Source organism: Lissotriton vulgaris, chromosome 9 (genome assembly GCF_964263255.1).
Source record: "Lissotriton vulgaris chromosome 9, aLisVul1.2, whole genome shotgun sequence".
NCBI classification, from domain to species: domain Eukaryota; kingdom Metazoa; phylum Chordata; class Amphibia; order Caudata; family Salamandridae; genus Lissotriton; species Lissotriton vulgaris.
In genome coordinates this window covers 593,970,530-593,993,418 of record NC_141697.1, presented here as the reverse complement: position 1 = coordinate 593,993,418, position 22,889 = coordinate 593,970,530, and the positions used below count along the sequence as shown (strand labels likewise).

General features: G+C 49.4%; 1 non-coding gene across 1 annotated transcript; it reads right to left on the bottom strand.

Moving 5' to 3' along the window:
- Positions 1-10,364: 10,364 nt before the first annotated feature.
- On the bottom strand, positions 10,365-10,471 carry LOC147691912 (U6 spliceosomal RNA). Its single transcript, XR_015300251.1, has one exon. It is a non-coding gene; the product is annotated as a U6 spliceosomal RNA (small nuclear RNA).
- Between the last annotated feature and the right edge of the window lie 12,418 nt (positions 10,472-22,889).

Sequence of the window (22,889 nt, the reverse complement as noted above, 5' to 3'; positions counted from 1 at the left end):
CCGTTGTTGTTCAATTGCCACCTGGGTACTTCAGAGACTCGAGCCGCGGAGATTCGTCGGTGTAGGCCACAAAGTTCCAAGATGCAGAGAGTACGGTTCCCAGCGGCCAAATCAATTTCTGAAAAGAGATATCATGCCAGCAGGGCGTCAGCTAATAGAACCCGTCGTCAAAATCAGGATATGTAACAGGATAGATGCTGGAGGTGGAAAGGGTCTCGGGAGCCCTGTGCTCACGCGTCCATCTTGGATCCGCGCGTAGCTCCTCCCCCAAATAGTCACTTTTAGCAGCGCCACCGTGTGGCCGACTGGTTCAAGCCCCAGTGTTGACAATTAAGTGCCGATACTGAGCACCGGAAACCACCAGCTCAAATTAAGCACTGGAATGGGTCAGGGGCAGTGGATTTATCTCCCCCATCAAACACATATTCACAAACACCCACTCGCTCACTCCCTCCCCACCTCTTGCCGCTCATGCATGAGTTGTTGAGAGTCTGAGTCACCAGAGCCTCTGGTCTGGCATTGCCCCACCAAAACAAAATACCATAGACACCCACCAACAGGCTTCATTGAACCCACATATCTGGCACATAAATAGGAGTGTGTCTGCAATTGGAAATGCGTTGTATGTAAATCCCCAGAGGCGAGTTTAATATTAGGGGATGGGGAGTCACTCCCTAAGCCACCCTCCCTCTCTGCAAAACATGTGTGGATTTTGTATCAGAGACAAGGGCGAATTATTTTTTGCTAGTGGAGGAAAGGATGGGGAATGCAGTGTGATAATATGGCGTGTCCAGAAGTACACTTCAAAAAGCAGCTTAATGTTACATTGGTATGCATCATTTAATCAACATAAATGGAGATTCTGAACCAGTTTTGTGTTCCACTTACAGTAAACAGTAGCTTATTAAACTTTCGCACACCCAAGGAGATATAAAAAATTCCACACTCAACATCAGGATGTTCCATTTGACAACTTCCCACGAGGATGCGTCATTGCATGTATTCCTGAATCAGACCGCAAGACCCAGTGTAGTAATTCTATAGTCCTTCAGTCCCTGGTCTGCACATCACCCAGGATAATGTGCTTCAAGGCTCTTTCTCACACACTTTTTCTGCTCCTCTATCTCCAGTTCATTCACCACTTCCGGCACAAACTACCCATCCCTCTCTATCTTCCTTTCTGTCTAATCTGTGCAGCTCTCACCCCTATCTAGTCAGCATGCCACATAATTCCACTACACAAATACACTTCACAACACAAAATTCCAACCCACACAGTTCCACAGCTAATAATTCCAATACAACCCGCATACGTCCACTCCACACAACATACACCCACTACACGCAAACCAAACAACATAGATTAAAGACATTGTAATTTACAACACCAATAGCGCTAACTTTTGCAAATGCGAGACCTTTTGCATTGCAAATAATTGTTAAACTTGTTAACACTGTCTGGGCATTAGTTGCACCCAATTTGTACCAGTTTAACACTGAAATATAGCAATAAGCTACAGAAAGGTGACCAGTCAACCTTTACAAAGGGCTATCCACTACGCAGCAACATGTTACTAACTTTTAAACCGTTTGAGCTAGAAGCAAACAAATATTTTTACTAAAACTTGAGGCTAGGTGGTCGATCATGGATTATGTGGCAAATCTGACAAATCTACACGTACGTGAAAATCGCATGGCTGCACAAATTGCATACTGCCAATGGCCCTGGCAAAAGGTGATGAAAGAGGTACATTAGCAAGGCAGTGAATGGGATCAAAGAATAATCGGATGTGGATCATTGTAGCGTTGAGTGCAATAATAATGGTGAGTATTGGTTATAGCACTAGAGAAACAGGTGCCTCCTTAGGGCAGGATTTAAATACGTTGGCAACACTCCAATGAAAGATGGTAAGTGTTGGTGATAATCACATAAACATTTTTTTTTGTCAGAGGTATTTCAGATTGTCAGCTGAAATTTCCAGTTTCTGCAAACATAGTTCTGTTGGAAGTATTTTAATTTGCAGAATTTAAATCTGTTGCCTGTAAGTTGTAAAGTTTTGCATGTGGAGTTTCAGTAAAGAACTATCTAAATAAAATACTGCAGACACCATTTATCGCAGAGGAACTGAAATATTGCTGACTTAAATTTTTTGCCAGCCCACAAAAACAGCCAAAATATAAATACCATTGGAACAAAACTGTTTCTATGATATGGTACTCACTATCAACAAAGCCTTAAACAAGTAGCTTCCAAAATCCCTGTAAATGCTGAAAAGACTGGTGATAAAAAGGTGAAATCTGCCGGGAAATTGTCAAATCCAGGGATATGAGATTCACAAAACTGAAAAAACTACATTCTCTCCATGCCTACTAAAATACATGCCATGGCAAATAGTCTCTCAACACGTTATATTAAATAAACAAATATATATATATATATATATATATATATATATATATTACAAACAGGGAAGAAGAGGTCACAACATCGTTCAGATCTAGCCTGGCTGCATAAAAAAAACAACATGAAGGTGAGAGACTTTCCCTCGTTGGTTAATATTGTTCCTCATGTTAATTATTATTTTTAATAAACCATAAATGAATGAATACATGTAATCTAAGAGGAAATCATGAACGTCACCCCCATAACGCATGCTTATGACTTTAAGGTTCTTGAAAAGAAACATGGTACAAAGAACACACAACACTAAACTAACTATACATTTAAAAGGTGTGCTAGCATTTGATTTTATTGAATCTGCATGTAGACACAGTTCCATTTAGATTAATACAATGCAGCCAATGGTCTAACTCTGAATAATTAAACCAACCAGGGTGATCTGGTGTTTCACAACATTGAAAATATGTTGGTACGACTGAAGGATGAGGAAAGAGAATTATGGCTGAGGGATCAGAAGCAGGTGTGATGGATGAGAAGTGGGCAAGAAAATTAGGTATGATGGATTAGAAGTAGGGTTTATGGATATAAACTGGAATGATGGGTAAGAAGTAGAGATAAAGGATAACAGATAAGTAGGGAAGAGAAGTTGGGATTACAGATGTGAAGCAGAGAAGATGAGCAAATGTAGGGATAAGAAGGATTATGGATGAGAGCTAGGTTTGATGGATGATGGATAATAAGAAAGCATGATGGATAAGAAGTAAGGATGATGGATGAGAAGTACAGATTATGGGTGAGAAGTAGGGATGATGGATGAGATGGAGGAGAAGTAGGGATTGAAGTGAGAAGTAAGGAATGAGCATATCCTAAAAAAGATGCTATAACCCCGATTATCAGAAATTGTTTAACTCCTTGCATTTGCAGGTCTTTTGACATCTAGAGGAAGGACATTGTCACCCCAATCCCCTGACACTCAGAAAGATGTACTGGGTTGATGGCAAGGGGCTAAAACCATGTTAACATAGATGTCCCAAATCTCCCCACAGCTTCACAAATACATTTCCATAAATGACATATATTGAAAGCTTTTTCAGGGTTGAGGATAAGCTGGTGAACTTCTCTCCAAAAAACCATGATAATAGCATGACATACAATTTGACAATTATCAACCAAAAATGCTGGAATTGGTTCTCCAAATTTCCCTCGTAATCCCTAATTTCTGGATGAACTCTCAGGCCCTAATTCTTACTAGGTCAGATTTTTTATACCATGGGTATGGGTAACGTCAGGATGTGGCTGATACCACCCCCTTTCCTGGTCAAATAGCCATGGAGGTAGGAGGGGGCTGATTTCATTCAGGGATTGTTGTCAAAAGGACAACAGTGATTGCATACAATTTGTGTTGCTTGGCAAAATAGGAAGTTATAAGATATGTTAGCTGTGGCTAATCATTGTGATGCCTCTCAGGAGAGAAAGTAAGAATCTACAGAAAAAAACGAAATGTCTCTTCAGATGGAAACCTTTGAGCAGGCGGGTAGAAGGAGGGGAGGAAGACAAACAGTTAGAAGAGATGGGAGGGGTCGTGAAAGGGAAGGGGAATCCCCTCCTGTTTTAATTGTGGTTAATTGTGGTTCTGGAAAAAAGACTTCCCAAACAAGCTTCAGGTATCCTCTGAGCAATATAAGCAGCCCATTTCCCTTCAACTGCTCATACCCTGCAACACCGATACTAAACCCATTAGAACAGCCTGTGATACGCAGATCCCCCTCACACACCTTGATTCCCATAGGTCATAAAGGACCATATTTTCAAATCATTACTAATTGTAAGCCTGTCTCTTGTTTTGTTGATACTGGTGTTAGCTGGTCCACCTTGAAGATCTCTGGTTGGCGGCTGGCGATGTGCTTCTTGAGGGGTGAGCGCAGAGCTGGTTGCATGGTGACTCTCCACTGTCTGCTGTCACGCACTGCGGGATGGTAGACGGTGAGCAGGGGCACTGCTAATCACCCTGGTGTTCCCCCAGATGTTCTGGTATTGACGGTGGGGGGCTCCGATGACCTGTCCCCCCACCGGACTTAAACTTTCTGGGTCAGATGCGCGCTTGCTAAGCACAAGATGGCGGAGTGCTCCTCGGTGCTCTGACTCTGTCCTTCCTCCGACCCCACTTAATGGAACTCTGCTCTCATGGTTTTTGGGTCCTGACCTGGGAGCATCTTGCCACTTTGAGATGGTTTCCCTCGATGCCCAAGACCTGGGTCCGCCATTTTGTGGATTCTTGTCCTTTACTTTGGTCCATTGGATTCCATCCTGCCGACCTTCAGTAATTTATCTTTTGCTGGACTGCCTTATCTCTTTCTCCCCTCAGGTCCCCCTCTCTCCTCTCACCAATCTTTTGATTATTTTTTATTTCCCCGTTAACTCTGTAAATATGTGATATATACTTGTCCAGCCTAATCGCTAGTAAAATGTAATCCTGAGCAAATCTACTATTTGTATATATATGTATATAGAGATAACTCTAACCACTAGTATATGTAGTAGACCCTTAAACTCACTACCATTCCTATGTGATTTTAGAGTTTATCCATTTGTATCTCTTCCTTGAGTGACTTTACAACTTGTGCATTTGCAATTTTCTCTGTTTGGATCTCTTCCTTGCGTGACTTTACAACTTATACATTTGCAATTCTTTCTGTTTGTATATTTTATGTAACTCATGTAATCCTAAGTCTTATGTATCGCAACTGGTTCTTTTGTAAAGCGCTCCGACACCTTCGGGTAATGTTCAACTATATATAAAGTCGCATTAAATAAATTGCGAATCAAATATTCCTTCACCGCATTACAAATCGTCTGTCAGTCCCCCTAAGGATATTACAGACTAAAACACTGTCTTTTTGAGTCCTACCTCCCCTGTCAACCTACTGGGGAAGGGCCTTTGTGTAAGCTGGACAGTACCGTATATTAGCTAATGGTGGGATCTTTAGAATGTTCCTATTGATAATGAAAAAGTTGTTTTCGCTGTGTTAAATGACTTCCCCTTTACTACTGAAGATCCTGGAAGTTCTTCCTTTTTTCAGGCTCTGTCACATATATTAGAACAGGTCCCCTCTTCTCTATGGTTCTCAACATGTTAGTTATGTAGAAATTGGTTTAACTGCAGACCCTGTTTAAATTAATTTGAACCCATGAAGAAATATCCCTGCACACCTCCAACAAGAAGTTGAGGAGGGGGGCGTGGCTTGGCGCCGGACAGGAATGGCGGCTGAAGGGTGAGCTCCCCGAGGACGGCAGTGAGACCTACGGTTTTTGTCATCGTTTTTCATCACGGATGACATGATATGCAGTCGGAAGGTGTCAGGAATGCACTGAGGACCGTTTCATCGACTTTTGAAGCAGACTAGACACCGAATTTGGTGGTGTAAGTCCGGTCGCGCTCTCCAACGGCCGCGGCCGCCATTTTGTTCTCTTTTCTTCCTCGCGTCAGCGTGATGATTTTGCTCTCCTCTTTGCCCATGGACTATCCTATCTCCTTTCATCCTTTTTAAAGGCCAAATAATGACTATCTCTCGCACCTTGGTCCATCGTTTTATTTTTCTGTAGCACTGTTGCCCTTCTTCACCTTCATGACGTTCACAGAGACTTCCTTCGCCTCAGCAGTGGCGGCCATGTTTAGCATTGGAGTTTCGATCTACTTCTCCTCATAGCTCCACTTTTCTTTTTATGCTCCTTTTACATTTTTTGGCCTCTTTCTTGGACAAGTTCGCATATTAACGCTGCCTCCTTCCATCCACGCTCCTTGCCTCTACTATATATTATTTCTGCTTCATGGGCAGGAATAGGCTGTCTTCTAGCTCGGCAACCTCCTCACACGCTCTGCTTAAAAACTCGAAGCTGGTTTCTGCCTTTGCTAAACTTGAAGCTTCTCACCTCTCTACTGCTCAAGACTCGATGTCGGCGATGGAGCAGCCTAGCGCGAATACAGGAAAACTCAATGCCAAGAGGCTGAAAAAAGACCCTCCTTCCCCACCCAAGCCCTTATCTCCGGTTTCTGTGGAGTTATTATTGGAGGAAATCAGGGCTCTTCGTCCTTTTCTAGAGGAGACCAATGCCAAACTTCAAGTTTTAACAGATAATTGGTCGAGCATGGATACCAGAGTCACCTCAGTGGAGCAAAGTTCTCTTCTCTTCAAGAATCATCTGCCAAGGTTTCCTACCTGTCGTCACAAGTTTCCTCCCTTCAGCGTCAAGTCGAGGACCTTGAAAACCGCAATCGACGCAATAATTTACGTATCTATGACCTGGGTGAAGGAAGCGAGGGGACTGACCCCATTGCCTTCCTCAAGTCATTCCTCCCCAAGCTTCTGCAACTTCCAGAGGGCACAGTGCTAAATATTCAACACGCTCACAGACTTGGCCGACCTCCCTCCTCCGCCTCACCTTCACCTAGGCCGAGAGGAGTCATCATCTACTTCCTGGAATATACAGACCTTCTAAAAGTCTTGTCGGCAGCTAGGGCCTCTCCTCATCTCACATGGTCTGGCTCTTCCCTATTTTTCGTGCAGGACTACACCAAGGCTACTGCTAGCTGACGCAATGCTTTCCTGGACATGCGACCTGAGCTCCGCTCCATTGGGGCCCGATATGGCCTCTTTCATCCGTGCCTTTTAAGGGTCACTCATAACAACAAGACAACGACCTATGAGGACCCCCTTCGCCTTCGAAGCTTCCTGAACTCATGCGGCTCCTCTGATATGGATCTTTCTGGATCTTCATCTTCATTCCCTACTTGAATATTGCGGCCTTCAAATATTTGTTTGATTTCATTGTTCTGAATGGCCTTGTTCTTTTCCCTTTCCCTGTTTTTGATCACTGATGCATTTCCAATGTTTATTGTTTATGTTTAATGCATTTCCTATCTCACACATGTTTTGCATTTGTTACGTACCTTCTATTTTTTCTAATGTCCTTCCTTCCTTATCATCCGTAGATTTTACCCTGTATTCCGTGGTGCTCTCCCAGTCGTCCACGTGTTGCCCTGAAGTCTTGCCTTGCCCGATGTGGCTTCGCCCCTCCCTCCATCCTAGTCTCCTGGTATTGTTCCTGGTCGTGTCCCCCCAACCTCCCTTAACTGTAAGTATGTCTTCTTCTCCATTTTTATACCTCAAATCCTCTTCTTGGTTTTGCTTAGGCTTTCCCCTTTCCTCCTCGTTTTTCAGTGTTTCTCAGTCAGGTGTCATTCGTTCTTCTCCTTTCATTATACTCTCTTTGTTCTCCTTACTTAATTGCTTTATCTCGTATTGCAGACATGGCTCGTCACTTCTTCGTTTTTCTCCTAACCAAATCTAGACTTTTCTTTTCTCTTGACTTCTAAATTCTGTCTTGTTACATGATGTATGTTAGTACATATATTTTATCTAACTTCCAGTTTCTACTTTTCCTCTTTTCATCTCTTCTTGTTTTCATCTGTCCTGAGGTTTTTTCTTATTGTATTTACTATCCTTAATCTTATTGTTTTTAATGTCAGTACGTATCGTTTCATGGAACGTTAAAGGTCTTAACTCCCCAATTAAGAGACAAATGCCCCGGTTACTTACCGGTAATCTTCATTACTCCGAGTATAGTCTTCCTCGCCACATGAGTTACATAGTGAGCATAAGCTCCACGACAGAACCCTCCAAAGCAAAAAAAGCCTCCCACCCCTCCCAACATGGCCGACCAGTCCCACCTGACCTCTATAAGAGGCGGGCCGGCCCAACCAACAGCCTGATCTACCAAGCAAACAATGAAGCCGATAGCCAGACAGGGAGGGGGGGAGGGAACTCATGTGGCGAGGAAGACTATACTCGGAGTAATGAAGATTACCGGTAAGTAACCGGGGCATTACCTCCTCGTAAGTCTTCCTCGCCACATGATTTACATAGTGAGCAAATACCCAAGCCAACAAGGCTTCATTGACCACCATAAGAACAACACCACACGGTGATGCAGAGAAACCAACCCAAGGTTGAAGTAGAATAAACGAAAAGAAAACAGGGATCACAGGAAACCTGAAATCAAGACATAAAGGAAAAGTAGTCCAACCAGGAGTCGCAGCTCCTGCACACAGAACGGCCCCAGCGAAGGCCCCCCGGGACTGATAGTGACCCATGCACAAGGTGGGGGACGACCACGTTGACGCCCGACACATCTCCACAGAGGAGACACCCATGAATGGGGCCCAGGGCACAGAGCCACACCCCGTGGACCGACCCTGGACCCCCGCCGGATCCACCGAACCCAGCGAAGCGTAGGAAAGGGTAACAGCCTGTGTAAGCCCGCGAACCAAGGCGGAAAGAGAGGGCCAGCGGCCCGAACGAACCGGACCCAAAAGACACAACAGGCCATCCCACCGGGAAAGGGAATACATGCGGTCAAGAGAAACCAAAACCGCACACCGGACAACCAGCACGGACAAGAGAGGAACCTTGTCGGCAGGGAAAGGCGGTAAAGACACCACCCGAGCCCGGGACACCAGGGAAGGAACCCCGGGAAGGAAACGGGGGACCATCCGGAGGAACAACCAGTCCGGCAAAACCCGCAAGAAGGGAGGGGAGCAGAGGCACGACCCCCGCACGCCCATCCGCCCAGCAGACACCACTGCCACCAGGAAGAAAACCACCTAAAAGGTGAGGAACCGCAAAGCCACCGAGGCCAGGGGCACCAAGGGCGGGCCCTGAAGATCTCGTAGACGAGAGAGAGAACCCACGGGGGAGACAGGCAGAGCGTCCGAGGGCGACGGAGAAAACAAACTCCAGAACCAAGCGAGCCACCCGGGAAACCAGCCCGTCGAACACCGGACTGTGGAAGGCCCGCAAGGCAGCCCATCGGGCCCACCGGGAAGATGTGGCCACGCCCAAGGAAAATCCCTCAGCCAGGAGTCCAAGACCCGCAAGGGGTCCACGGAGGCGCGGTCAGCACCAAGCCGACCGCACCAAAGCCAGAGGGAGGCCCCTCGCCAGGCACAGTAAGAGAAAGTGGAAGACCAGCGGTAGCCCAGCAGCAAAACCACCGCCCCAGAAGATCAACCCCGAGCAAGCAGCGACAACCGCTCAAGAATCAGGCCTGCAGACGTGGGCCGGCCAGCAGAAAGGGCCGGCTCATCCCCGGCTCCGGGTGCGGGGGACCCAACCCTGGAACGAGAAGAACCCTGTTCGGCCAGTAGGCTCGAACCGCCAGCTCGCAAAAGGAGCGGGTACTAGGGGCGGCGGCTCCGCCGGGAACCACCAACTGGAACGCCCCCCGAAGTTGCGAGTCAATGCGCAGGGGCCAAGTCACGCAGCTCTGTATCATTCCAACAGAAGTCCATGCGCTGCCGAAGCGACCGCCCAGGAGCACCCCGGCCCTGCCCAAGCGAATCCCGTAGAGGAACCGTGAGATCAGAGGGCACGGGGGAAGCGCGAACAGCAGACCGAAAGGTCAAGCGACAGCCAGGGCAACCACAAGGCCCCGGGAGGAGAGAGAAGAATCCGGGCAGGAGGGCCGAGGCCCCCACTGTGAACAGGGCCACCGGAGGCAGACCGAGGCGAGGCCCCAGGCGCCGAAACACCACCGGGGTCAGGGTGAGACCAGGCAACGAAGGCTAGATCCGACCCAGTCGAACCGCCCCCACCCAGTCGGACCCCGGGGGAAAGACAGCCCGAAGGGACATGACCGGTGACACCTACACCAGCAGGTCGACCGACCCGACCAAGACCTGGGGACACCGAAGCACCGGTGCAACAGATGGCAGGCCAGGAGGATCGTTAGTGGGATTCAAACCCACGCCTCCAGAGGAGACTGCGGCCTAAACACAGCGCCTAAGACCACTCGGCCATCCTCCAGCAACCTCCGAAGCACGAGGAGCCGCGCGACAGCAGGAGATCCCAACGACCCCCAAACGCCCCCTACCCCCCTCGACGAACCAGAGGGAAGTACCGGGACCAGGTATATGGAACGCTTCACGAATTTGCGTGTCATCCTAGCGCAGGGGCCATGCTAATCTTCTCTGTATCGTTCCAATTTTAGTAAATGTGCTGCCGAAGCGAGCACCATACGACCCCCGAAGGCGTACAAGCCCGAGACGGGATCCGAAGGGACCACCGCACCTAGAGCAAGGGGCCGACGGAGGAGAGACACCGCCTGACGTGAAGCCCACGAAAAAGACGAGGCCGAGAGGAATCACCCCTCCCGACAGGGAGCGACAAGACCCACACCCGGCGAAGAACATCCACCAGGCGGGCCAGGAGCACAGCTCCCACCCCCGGGCCGGAAGGCAAGGCCAACGGAAGTACCCGCAACTGAGAGAGGGAACCCCCACTCGCCGGCCGGACCCACAGGCCGACCCAAGGTGTCCGGAAAAACCAACAGGCGAGACCAAGGAAGGAGCCGGCCCCCCTCAGCCCGTCGAGAAGGCAAACGCCCCGGGGACAGCCGCGTCCCAAGACGGGACGCAACGGAGGCAACAGCCCCCCCCCAGGGAACCCCCCGTAGAGAGAGGGCCGAAAGCCAGGACCTAGGGGTGACAAAAAGAAGGGAGCGGCAGAACCAGTACCAGACCGGGGCGAGCCGAAACTTCGGGCCCGGATCCACAGGCGGACGGGGAGTCCGAAAGAAGGCCGCGTCCGGGGGCGCGGGCCCCAAATGAAAAAGACCGGAGACAGCCCGAGTAGGACATATGTGCCGTCCCCGCCGGCAAGGACGCAGCCAGACCAGACGGCCGAGCCAGCCTTGCGGCCATCCGAGTGGCAAAGGTGACAAAGTCCACCTCCCCAACGCCCATCACAACGGACGCAGGCAGAGGCAGGGAGACCGGAGACATGCGCAGGGAACGCACCCCGAGAAACCCCGGGAACACCCCCGCCGCCGGCAGAGGGAAATTCACGCCCTAACGCGGGACGAATCACGCACTTGCGTGACCTCCCTGTGTAGGGGCCATGCCGAACTGCACAGAAGCGCAATACGCCACAAACATAGCACACAACACACCCGCAAGGGCCTAAGGCGCTCGCACGAAAGCTGTTGTGGACCCCCACCTGTCTAACTCCCTGAGGCGTCCATCCCCGGACACCCCCAAGGTGGAGGCCAGGCCCCTGAAGCACGGAGGGGGCCGATGTGGAGAAAAAGCAAGCTAATGCCCAGAGCCGCAGAACGTGACTCCAGGAGTGGAATAGGCACCGAGGCGAGAAATACCAGGACCGGGGACGCAACCGACCCCCAAGACCCGCCGAGGCGGGGAACCGCTTACTGGGCCCGGGCCCGTCCGGGTCCGCTGCACCAACCATCGGGCCACACTCCCACTGGTCGAGAGGTAGACGAGGCGAGGAGGGGTCAAGGGCCCCCGCCGCGCAAGGCCAGAAGGGCTAGCGTCGCCAAACAGGGAGACCCCGTAGGCGGAGACAGAAGGGAACCTTCTCCCCCCAAGGAGACCAGAAGGCACAGCCACCCGGCCTCTCAAACTCACTCGAGTCCGGAGCAACCTGACGGCCCAGGGCGAGCCAGGGCGTCAGAAAGGGAAAACAGACATAAGGGATCTGACCCCACGTCGTACCGCGCACCCCTAGGTCGCGCCAGTGTAGCACAGAGAAGCTGGACATGACACCATAGCATATGGCAAACATCCACCTCAAACAACACGAACACTACACTTTGTGTTGCCTGCTACAGCCAGACAATACTGGGCCGGACACAAAAAACATTAGCGAAACTGCTGTTACATCGCGCCAGTGTTGCAGCCAAAGAAATAAAAAATGTCCTCACCGAGGAATGAACCCCGGACCCATCGAGAAGGAGACAGACGCGCCGTGCACGCTGCGTCCCAATCTGCCGGAGAATGCCGCGCAAGACCGATGAAAGACATCATCGGACGCACCTGGTGGCAACCAAACCCCGCCCCCGAGGGGCTGGGGGCGTTCGGAGCCAACACCAGCTCTGCAAACCGCCGCGGCCCGTAGGGCCAAATGGTACGAAGGGAGGCGGTGGCGCCCAGCGCCGCGGAGAGTGTATCCGGACTCGGACAGCGGAGCCCCCGAGGACCCGCCGACAGGCAAGGTAGGACCGTGACAGACCTCTGTTGTGAGAAGGAAGGAACCTTCGAAACCGGGACGTTTAGATTACACAGTCAAACGCCCTACACATAGCACTGAACCTCTGTGAGGGAGCGTTAGCGACTCACCGCCTCGAGGCCGGGTATCACACGCCGTGTGCCCATCAATGCAGGACGCGAATCTACGCGGGAAAACCCCATCTGACTTCACCCGCCTTGCCGAAGCGCCGCCGCCCCAGGCAAGGCCAGCACGTCACGCTCTACAATAGAGCCAATACAACGAAAGCCCAGGCCGGCAAATGCTCAGCTCACACGTCCACAACCCGTGGAACGAAGGTAGAGCGCATCTTCAGTTGCACAAAACACAGCAGGGAGGGGCGGAAACCGTCATGACTAGCCAGCCCTCTATTTGAAGACCTTCAAATGCAACTGCATTTCCCTACAGAGTCTCAAATCCTCTACATACCGCAGTAAGAATACATGTCGTGATTTACAAACTGCAGGCAGACAGGGGAGCAGCTCGAGCCCAGGGGTACAAGATCCACATTCACACGATGGGCGTCTGCTGCGAAGGACCCAAAAGCCCACATAGTGGCCAGGGCCCATCAGTAACGACCTGGGGATACAAGGGAATGACCAAACACCCCACATCCCCGGCCGCCCCCCCCCCTGTACACCCCTGGCACGCTAGAGCAGCACCTAACCGGCCCCATAGGACCGGGGGAAGGAAGAGGGGGGGGGGATTTTTTAGGCATAAGGCACCAGAGACCGCTAGAGCAGGTCCTCAACCCTAAAACCCAAGGGCCAGCTCACGCCGGCCCATCTTACCTGAACAGCGCCTCTGGAGAGAATCGCGCAGAACAAAAAAAACAGGCTGTTGGTTGGGCCGGCCCGCCTCTTATAGAGGTCAGGTGGGACTGGTCGGCCATGTTGGGAGGGGTGGGAGGCTTTTTTTGCTTTGGAGGGTTCTGTCGTGGAGCTTATGCTCACTATGTAAATCATGTGGCGAGGAAGACTTACGAGGAGGTAATAATTCTTTCTCACCTTGCTAAATTGAATGTGGATTTTGCTTTCCTACAAGAAACTCATTTGTCTGAAGCAGAATCTGTTAAGCTTAAGAGAGGCTGGGTGGGAAAGGTGTGTTTTGCTCCTGGAGATGGTAAACGCAATGGTGTTGTTATTCTAATTGATAAATCTCTTTCTTATTCCCTGCTGGCTAATGAATCCGATATTGATGGTAGATGGTTATATGTCAAGCTTTCCTTAAAGGGTGTTCCACTCTCTCTTCTAAATGTTTACGCTCCCACGGGCGGTGACCCGTTTTTTTGGCGCGAGATGGCTACTTGTATCACCAATCTCATTGATAATAATTTCATTATGGCAGGAGACTGTAATCAGCCTCTTGATCCTTTTTTGGACCGACATTCTAAAGCTTCCTTCATTCCGAACAAGCCCCATAAACTTTTTACACAAGCAATCTCGCAGCATAAACTCATTGATGCTTGGCGTTTATGTAATCCGACGACCAAAGAGTTTACCTTTTATTCCCCTTCTCACCATTCCCAATCCCGTATTGATTACATTTTTGTTTCCCATCATCTTTCCCAATCTCTCACCCGTGCGGAAATCGGCCCTATACTATTGTTTGATCATGCCCCAGTCTCTATTAATATTGACATCTTACCCAAGGTCATTGGTCCTAAGAGGTGGCGTTTCAACAACTCTTTGGTTTTGGATCCTAAATTTACCTGTAGCGATCACGCAAGCAGGCACGAGGAAGAAAAAGTGCATCTTCATTACGCTTCCCAAATGGAAGAACTACAGGTACCAGAAGGCAATGCGGCGCCAGGAACCAGGGTAGTGGGCGGACGCTATATAGGTTCCTCCCAGTAACCGGACCAGTGCTTGTCAATGTTGTTCCTGAGACGGCACCGGTTCTTATCCTGTGGATGCCTGTTTTCTATCTGCCGACGGTGAAACCTGCGAGGTTGGTGTTCCTGTGTTTAACATCGCCGACGAAGAGCCAGCGTGGTCAGAGTCCGAGTACTTGCAGCCGTCGACGAAGAGCCAGCGTGGTCAGAGTCCGAGTGTTTGCAGCCGTCGACGAAGAGCCAGCGTGGTCAGAGTCCTTACGAGCGCAAACGCCTGGAAAGAGCCTGCAAGGTCCAAGTCACCGCGTAGTTGGTGTGCAAGCCGTGTCCTGTAAACTGCAAGTATTGAGAGGAGCGCGGGATCGCCTCCTATTTTCAGTTGTGTTGTTGTCAGGCTTTTGAATTCCATATACGCCTGAGCTTTAGTAGTGTAACGTGCTTGGGGACTTGCCTGTTTACCCTGTTACATTACTACGTACCTATAAAGACTAAGATTACGGAATCTGTTTCCTTCTTATCCACAAGAAGTATTGTGGTGATGACTAGACGTGCTGCTAACGTCTTACAGAAGGATACTCTGCTACCCAATTATGAACAAGTCGAGGTGGATGTAACCCTTGAGAAGTGAAGTAACTTCTCATACACTTTTGGCCATCCTATTTGCTTCTGATTCTCCTGATATATCTACGGTGCGTAGAAGAAAGGATATTGGTGAGTTCATCTATAGGGGGGATTGCGGGAAGGGCAACAACAGTTTAAGTACTAAGAGCCTGTTGTTTGTCTTTTCCTCCACTTGCAGTACTGCCATTCCCTATGCATATCGGGGTAGCTTTGACCTGAGAATTTCGAGGAACCAAAGGCGTCCTCTGCTCATTCACCTCACGGCCTCCTTCCAGACTCCCTCAGACAGTGGTGGACTACCCAGTGTTGAGAGTTTATGGTTAGAGGCTTTGAGGACTATCGTCTTGTCGTCTCTGCTGGCCCTCAGAGCAAGGTTAGTGGCGCATGCGTGTTCTTGCGCTGCTTGCAATCACGACAGATTGACAAGCCCAAGAATACTGTCCAGCCTAGACGATGGATACGAACACTGTCCTTACCTCCTTACTGGAAAGCCTCTCAAACTTGCAGCAAGAAGTCCAGACCTCTCGAGCAGAGAATCAAGCTCTGTATAAGGAAGTGGCGGATTTGCGTAAAGAGATGTCTGATCTTGCACAAAGAGAACCAGTTGTAAAACCATTGTTAAGACCAGCCACTTTGCCCCCACCTCCTTCCTTCCCGTCAGGGGGTTCCTTTGTGGCTCCTTTCACCTCCACCGAGACTACCCCTACCGTACACATCATACAAAACCAGGGTATACCTCTAGCTCCGCCCGAAAGATTCTACGTAGACCCTAGAAAATTTGAAACATTCTTGAACCAATGTCGTCTTCATTTCTTATGGAAACCCATGGTGTTTCAGGATGAGGCGTCCAAAACAGCCTTCATGATGTCTTATATGGGAGGGAATGCGTCCAGTTGGACGATCCCTTTACTGGAACGGGATGATCCTGTATTACGGAACTTTTCCGAGTTTTGTCTTGAGCTACGGAAGTTGTTTGACAGAAAGTCTCACATGTTGTCCTTGGACCGCGAGTTAATGACTTTACGACAAGGGTCACAAGACCTCTTGTCTTACATTACCACTTTTAATCGCCTTATCGTAGAGACGGATTGGCCAGTTCAGAAAAGGATATCCTTGTTTTACCAGGGCCTGAGCAGTGAACTGAAGGACGTATTGGCACAGGTGGTGCAACTACCGTCCACCTGCGAGGAACTCATTGATTTAACGGTCCAACTTGATCACCGGTTGTTAGAACGGAAGGGGGATCGAAGTAGGGGAGACTACCGGTTCTCATACCCCATGGTCAGAGCCCGGCAAGGGGGTGAAGAAAAGACCAAGGCACCAGAAAATCCTGAACCAATGCAGATAGGGGGGATCCGTGGTCCTCTCACCAAAGAAGAGAAGGACAGGAGAAGAAGACTCAAACTCTGTCATTATTGCGGAAAAGGTGGCCATTTCATTAATGATTGCCGAGCTAAAATTACGTTCCGGGAAAAACCCCTCTTCCCAGAGTACAGGCCACCTCGAGAATGGACGAGCCGACGGAAAACGAAAGGTCTCGGATCAGTTAGAGACCTCTGATTCGAGACACCCATCTACCATGGTCTCCCCTTTTGTAGCGAATACCCTACATCCTGCGGTCGCCCATATGAATGTCAGCGTGTCCTTATGGATCACGGCTCAGGATTCTTTACTTGTAGATGCCCTGTTGGATTCAGGGGCTACAGGAAATTATATCGATCGAGAATATGCCCTACGAATGGGCATTCCATGTGAAAAGAAACAAAAGCCTGAAACCGTCAAGGCAGTGGACGGAATGGTCCTTTCTTCAGGTCCAGTAGTGTATCATACCCTTTCACTACGGATGGAATATGGGAAGGAGCACAGTGAAAATATTCAGTTCGATCTCATTGATGCGCCGCAATTCCGTCTTATTTTGGGAATGCCCTGGCTTACTCTACATGATCCTGTGGTGAGTTGGTCCTCTAGAACAGTCAGTATGACGTCTGATTATTGCAAGGAGCATTGTCAGAGTCAGGCTATTTATAGCTCCGCACCAGACCCATCACCTGCTACATACTTAGCAAACTCTTGTACAGTCGACCAGTTCTGTTGTGCCACTGCGTTGCCGGTAGAGTACCGGGAGTATAGTGCTCTGTTCGACAAACAAAAGGCCACCCAATTGCCTCCTCACCGGGCATATGACTGCCGCGTAGACCTTGTCCCTGGAGCAGACATTCCTTGTAGTCGAGTGTATGCCTTAACGGAGAAGGAGACACGGTATCTAAAGACCTACATCGATGAAAACCTGGCTACTGGATTTATAAGACATTCCACCTCCCCTGCCTCATCACCCATGTTCTTTATTCCAAAGAAGGACTGTGAAGAATTGAGACCCTGTATTGACTACAGAGCCATAAATAAAGTGACGATCAAGAACAGATACCCTCTCCCCCTGATTCCAGTCTTAATGGACCAGTTAAAAGGCGCTCGATACTTCACCAAACTTGATCTCCGCGGAGCTTACCATCTTGTGTGCGTGAAACAGGGGGATGAGTGGAAAACAGCGTTCAGAACCAAATTTGGCCTCTATGAGTACAGGGTGATGCCTTTCGGTCTCTGTAACGCCCCAGCAGCCTTCCAGTACTTTATGGATGAGGTTTTAAGGGGATGCTTGGAATCCTTTTGCATAGTGTACATTGATGATATTTTGGTATATTCTGCGTCTTATGCAGAACACATTACACATGTGAAGACCGTATTGGACAGATTGAAACAGAACTCCCTGTATGCTAAGTTAGAGAAATGCCTATTTCATGTACAAGAAGTGGCTTTTTTGGGGTATGTCATTGACGCCCAAGGGTTCAGGATGGACATGAGTAAGGTTGAAGCCATATTATCATGGAAGACGCCTAGAAACGTAAAGTCAGTGCAGAGCTTCCTTGGCTTTGCCAACTACTATCGGAGGTTTGTTCAGGAATTCTCCAAGACCATTCAACCTATCACGGCACTACTGCGAAAGAATGTTCCATTCGTATGGGGAGAGGAAGCAGAAAGTTCCTTTCAACTTCTGAAGAAGAAGTTCACACAAGCACCTGTACTACGACATCCAGACCCCCAACTGTCGTTCATTTTGGAAACCGACGCTTCACAGTATGCTCTCGGGGGAGTGCTGTCCCAAAGACACCCTTCTACAGGACAGCTTCACCCTGTGGCATATTACTCAAAGAAACTCACTCCCTGTGAAGTTAATTACACCATTACAGACAAAGAACTTCTTGCCATTAAAAGAGCATGTGAGGAGTGGAGACATTATCTTCTAGGGGCCTTGCATACAGTAGAAATAATTACAGATCATCGTAATTTGTTGTTTTTAAAGACAGCGAAAGCCTTGACTCCTCGACAGCTGAGGTGGACTCTCTTCTTTTCCGACTTCGATTTCGTGATTAAGTACAGACCCGGAACACGCAACGGAAAAGCAGACGCGCTCTCTCGGCTGGGGGATGAGGAGACAGCCGCCCCCACAGAACCACCGTCCATCCTTAAGGAGACAAACTCTCTGGAGGAAACAGTAGCCTTAATCACCTCCAAGGATTTTTTGGAGGATTGCAAAGTTGCCCTGTCTGTTTTGGATGTTCCTTCCTGGATACAAGAAGATCCAGCACATCGATGTGAGAAGGACCAGCTTGCATACCATTATCATGCATTGTACATACCTCAGAGCGAGTTACAATTACAGGTGTTACACTGGGCTCATGATTCAGTATTAGGTGGACACATGGGCATCCATAAAACCATTGCCACAGTGGAACGATCGTTTTGGTAGCCTAGTCTCCGAGCCGACGTGAAAGAATACGTCAAGAATTGTGCTGTTTGCACCCAAGGGAAGTCTAGTCATGCTAAACCTTCAGGTCTGCTACAACCATTGCCGATACCACACAAACCCTTTGCAAACAAAACAAGTGATGGACCGAATGTGGATCAATGTCACACATTCATCCCAGTCCAAAGATCTGGGCCCAAATCCATCGTTTTTTTGCACTCCACACCACCCTGGGTTAGACAATGGCGATATGCAAATCAGCTCTGACCCTGTGCCCCATGGGAACAGTCCAGTCCGAACTACAAAAGCCATGTCCTTCCCAGAACGGAATCAAGCATCCGAGGACCGGACCGGTTTCGAGGTAACACCTCTCATCAGCCTGGCTAGCTTGACTCCAGTGGTGTGGAGTGCCTGGGACCCACGTCTGAGCATCCCCAGCGCACTTAGGGCGGAATTTGCAAACAAAACAAGTGATGGACCGAATGTGGATCAATGTCACACATTCATCCCAGTCCAAAGATCTGGGCCCAAATCCATCGTTTTTTTGCACTCCACACCACCCTGGGTTAGACAATGGCGATATGCAAATCAGCTCTGACCCTGTGCCCCATGGGAACAGTCCAGTCCGAACTACAAAAGCCATGTCCTTCCCAGAACGGAATCAAGCATCCGAGGACCGGACCGGTTTCGAGGTAACACCTCTCATCAGCCCGGCTAGCTTGACTCCAGTGGTGTGGAGTGCCTGGGACCCACGTCTGAGCATCCCCAGCGCACTTAGGGCGGAATTTGCAAACAAAACAAGTGATGGACCGAATGTGGATCAATGTCACACTTTCATCCCAGTCCAAAGATCTAGGCCCAAATCCATCGTTTTTTTGCACTCCACACCACCCTGGGTTAGACAATGGCAATATGCAAATCAGCTCTGACCCTGTGCCGGAACAGTCCAGTCCGAACTACAAAAGCCATGTCCTTCCCAGAACGGAATCAAGCATCCGAGGACCGGACCGGTTTCGAGGTAACACCTCTCATCAGCCCGGCTAGCTTGACTCCAGTGGTGTGGAGTGCCTGGGACCCACGTCTGAGCATCCCCAGCGCACTTAGGGCGGAATTTGCAAACAAAACAAGTGATGGACCGAATGTGGATCAATGTCACACATTCATCCCAGTCCAAAGATCTGGGCCCAAATCCACCGTTTATTTGTACTCCACACCACCCTGGGTTAGACAATGGCGATATGCAAATCAGCTCTGACCCTGTGCCCCATGGGAACAGTCCAGTCCGAACTACAAAAGCCATGTCCTTCCCAGAACGGAATCAAGCATCCGAGGACCGGACCGGTTTCGAGGTAACACCTCTCATCAGCCCGGCTAGCTTGACTCCAGTGGTGTGGAGTGCCTGGGACCCACGTCTGAGCATCCCCAGCGCACTTAGGGCGGAATTTGCAAACAAAACAAGTGATGGACCGAATGTGGATCAATGTCACACATTCATCCCAGTCCAAAGATCTGGGCCCAAATCCATCGTTTTTTTATACTCCACACCACCCTGGGTTAGACAATGGCGATATGCAAATCAGCTCTGACCCTGTGCCCCATGGGAACAGTCCAGTTCAAACTACAAAAGCCATGTCCTTCCCAGAACGGAATCAAGCATCCGAGGACCGGACCGGTTTCGAGGTAACACCTCTCATCAGCGCAAAAAACGATGGATTTAGGCCCAGATCCTTGTACTGGGGTGAATGTAAGACATTGATCTACATTCTGTCCATTAAATTGTTTTTTGTAATTTTCTCCCTGAGTGTACTGGGGTAGCTCAGACGTGTGTCCCAGAGCCTCCACACCACTGGAGTCAAGCTAGCCGGGCTGATGAGAGGTGTTACCTCGAAACCGGTCCGGTCCTCGGATGCTTGATTCCGGTCTGGGAAAGATATGGCTGTGTAGTTCGGACTGGACTGTTCCCATGGGGCACAGGGTCAGAGCTGATTTGCATAAAGCCATTATCTGACCCAGGGTGGTGTGGAGTGCAAAAAACGATGGATTTAGGCCCAGATCCTTGTACTGGGGTGAATGTAAGACATTGATCTACATTCTGTCCATCAAAATTGTTTTTTGTAATTTTCTCCCTGAGTGTACTGGGGTAGCTCAGACGTGGGTCCCAGAGCCTCCACACCACTGGAGTCAAGCTAGCCGGGCTGATGAGAGGTGTTACCTCGAAACCGGTCCGGTCCTCGGAGGCTTGATTCCGGTCTGGGAAAGATATGGCTGTGTAGTTCGGACTGGACTGTTCCCATGGGGCACAGGGTCAGAGCTGATTTGCATAAAGCCATTATCTGACCCAGGGTGGTGTGGAGTGCAAAAAACGATGGATTTAGGCCCAGATCCTTGTACTGGGGTGAATGTAAGACATTGATCTACATTCTGTCCATCAAATTGTTTTTTGTAATTTTCTCCCTGAGTGTACTGGGGTAGCTCAGACGTGTGTCCCAGAGCCTCCACACCACTGGAGTCAAGCTAGCCGGGCTGATGAGAGGTGTTACCTCAAAACTGGTCCGGTCCTCGGATGCTTGATTCCGGTCTGGGAAAGATATGGCTGTGTAGTTCGGACTGGACTGTTCCCATGGGGCACAGGGTCAGAGCTGATTTGCATAAAGCCATTATCTGACCCAGGGTGGTGTGGAGTGCAAAAAACGATGGATTTAGGCCCAGATCCTTGTACTGGGGTGAATGTAAGACATTGATCTACATTCTGTCCATCAAATTGTTTTTTGTAATTTTCTCCCTGAGTGTACTGGGGTAGCTCAGACGTGTGTCCCAGAGCCTCCACACCACTGGAGTCAAGCTAGCCGGGCTGATGAGGGGTGTTACCTCAAAACTGGTCCGGTCCACGGATGCTTGATTCCGGTCTGGGAAAGATATGGCTGTGTAGTTCGGACTGGACTGTTCCCATGGGGCACAGGGTCAGAGCTGATTTGCATAAAGCCATTATCTGACCCAGGGTGGTGTGGAGTGCAAAAAACGATGGATTTAGGCCCAGATCCTTGTACTGGGGTGAATGTAAGACATTGATCTACATTTTGTCCATCAAATTGCTTTTTGTAATTTTCTCCCTGAGTGTACTGGGGTAGCTCAGACGTGGGTCCCAGAGCCTCCACACCACTGGAGTCAAGCTAGCCGGGCTGATGAGAGGTGTTACCTCGAAACCGGTCCGGTCCTCGGATGCTTGATTCCGGTCTGGGAAAGATATGGCTGTGTAGTTCGGACTGGACTGTTCCCATGGGGCACAGGGTCAGAGCTGATTTGCATAAAGCCATTATCTGACCCAGGGTGGTGTGGAGTGCAAAAAACGATGGATTTAGGCCCAGATCCTTGTACTGGGGTGAATGTAAGACATTGATCTACATTCTGTCCATCAAATTGTTTTTTGTAATTTTTACTACACAAACCCTGGCATACCTTGTCTATGGACTTCATTGTGGAGATGCCCCCTTGCGAAGGCCAAACCGTTATACTGGTGGTAGTTGATCATCTCACGAAAATGGGACATTTTATATCCTTGCCCGGTCTACCCTCCTCATTTGAATTGGCTAAGGTTTTCTTGCAACATGTCGTGCGGATGCATGGCTTACCAAGTGTGTTGATAACAGATCATGGAACACAATTTACTTCCCGTTTCTGGAAGGCTCTATGTACACTGCTCCAAATCGATGCACGCCTCTCCTCTAGTTACCATCCGCAAACGGATGGAAAAACGGAAAGGCTAAATCAAACACTCGAACAATACCTCTGTTGTTTTACCTTGCAAAACACCACTGAATGGACCACCCTTTTGTGGTTGGCGGAGTTCGCCTATAACAATGCTGTACATACCACCTTGGGGTGTTCCCCGTTCTTTTGCCTGTATGGTTTTCATCCTAACATGCTTCCCTTTGAGTGCCCTGCCACCTCCTTGGTTCCTACTGTTCATGAACATCATGCTCACCTTAGGGCTATCTTGATTGACGCTAGACATTGCTTGGAAAATGCCCAAAAGGCCCAGAAGCTTTATGCGGATACAAAACGCTCCTTGGAGCCTGAGTATAAAGTGGGGGATAAAGTATGGCTATCCACACGTAACCTGCATTTAAAGGG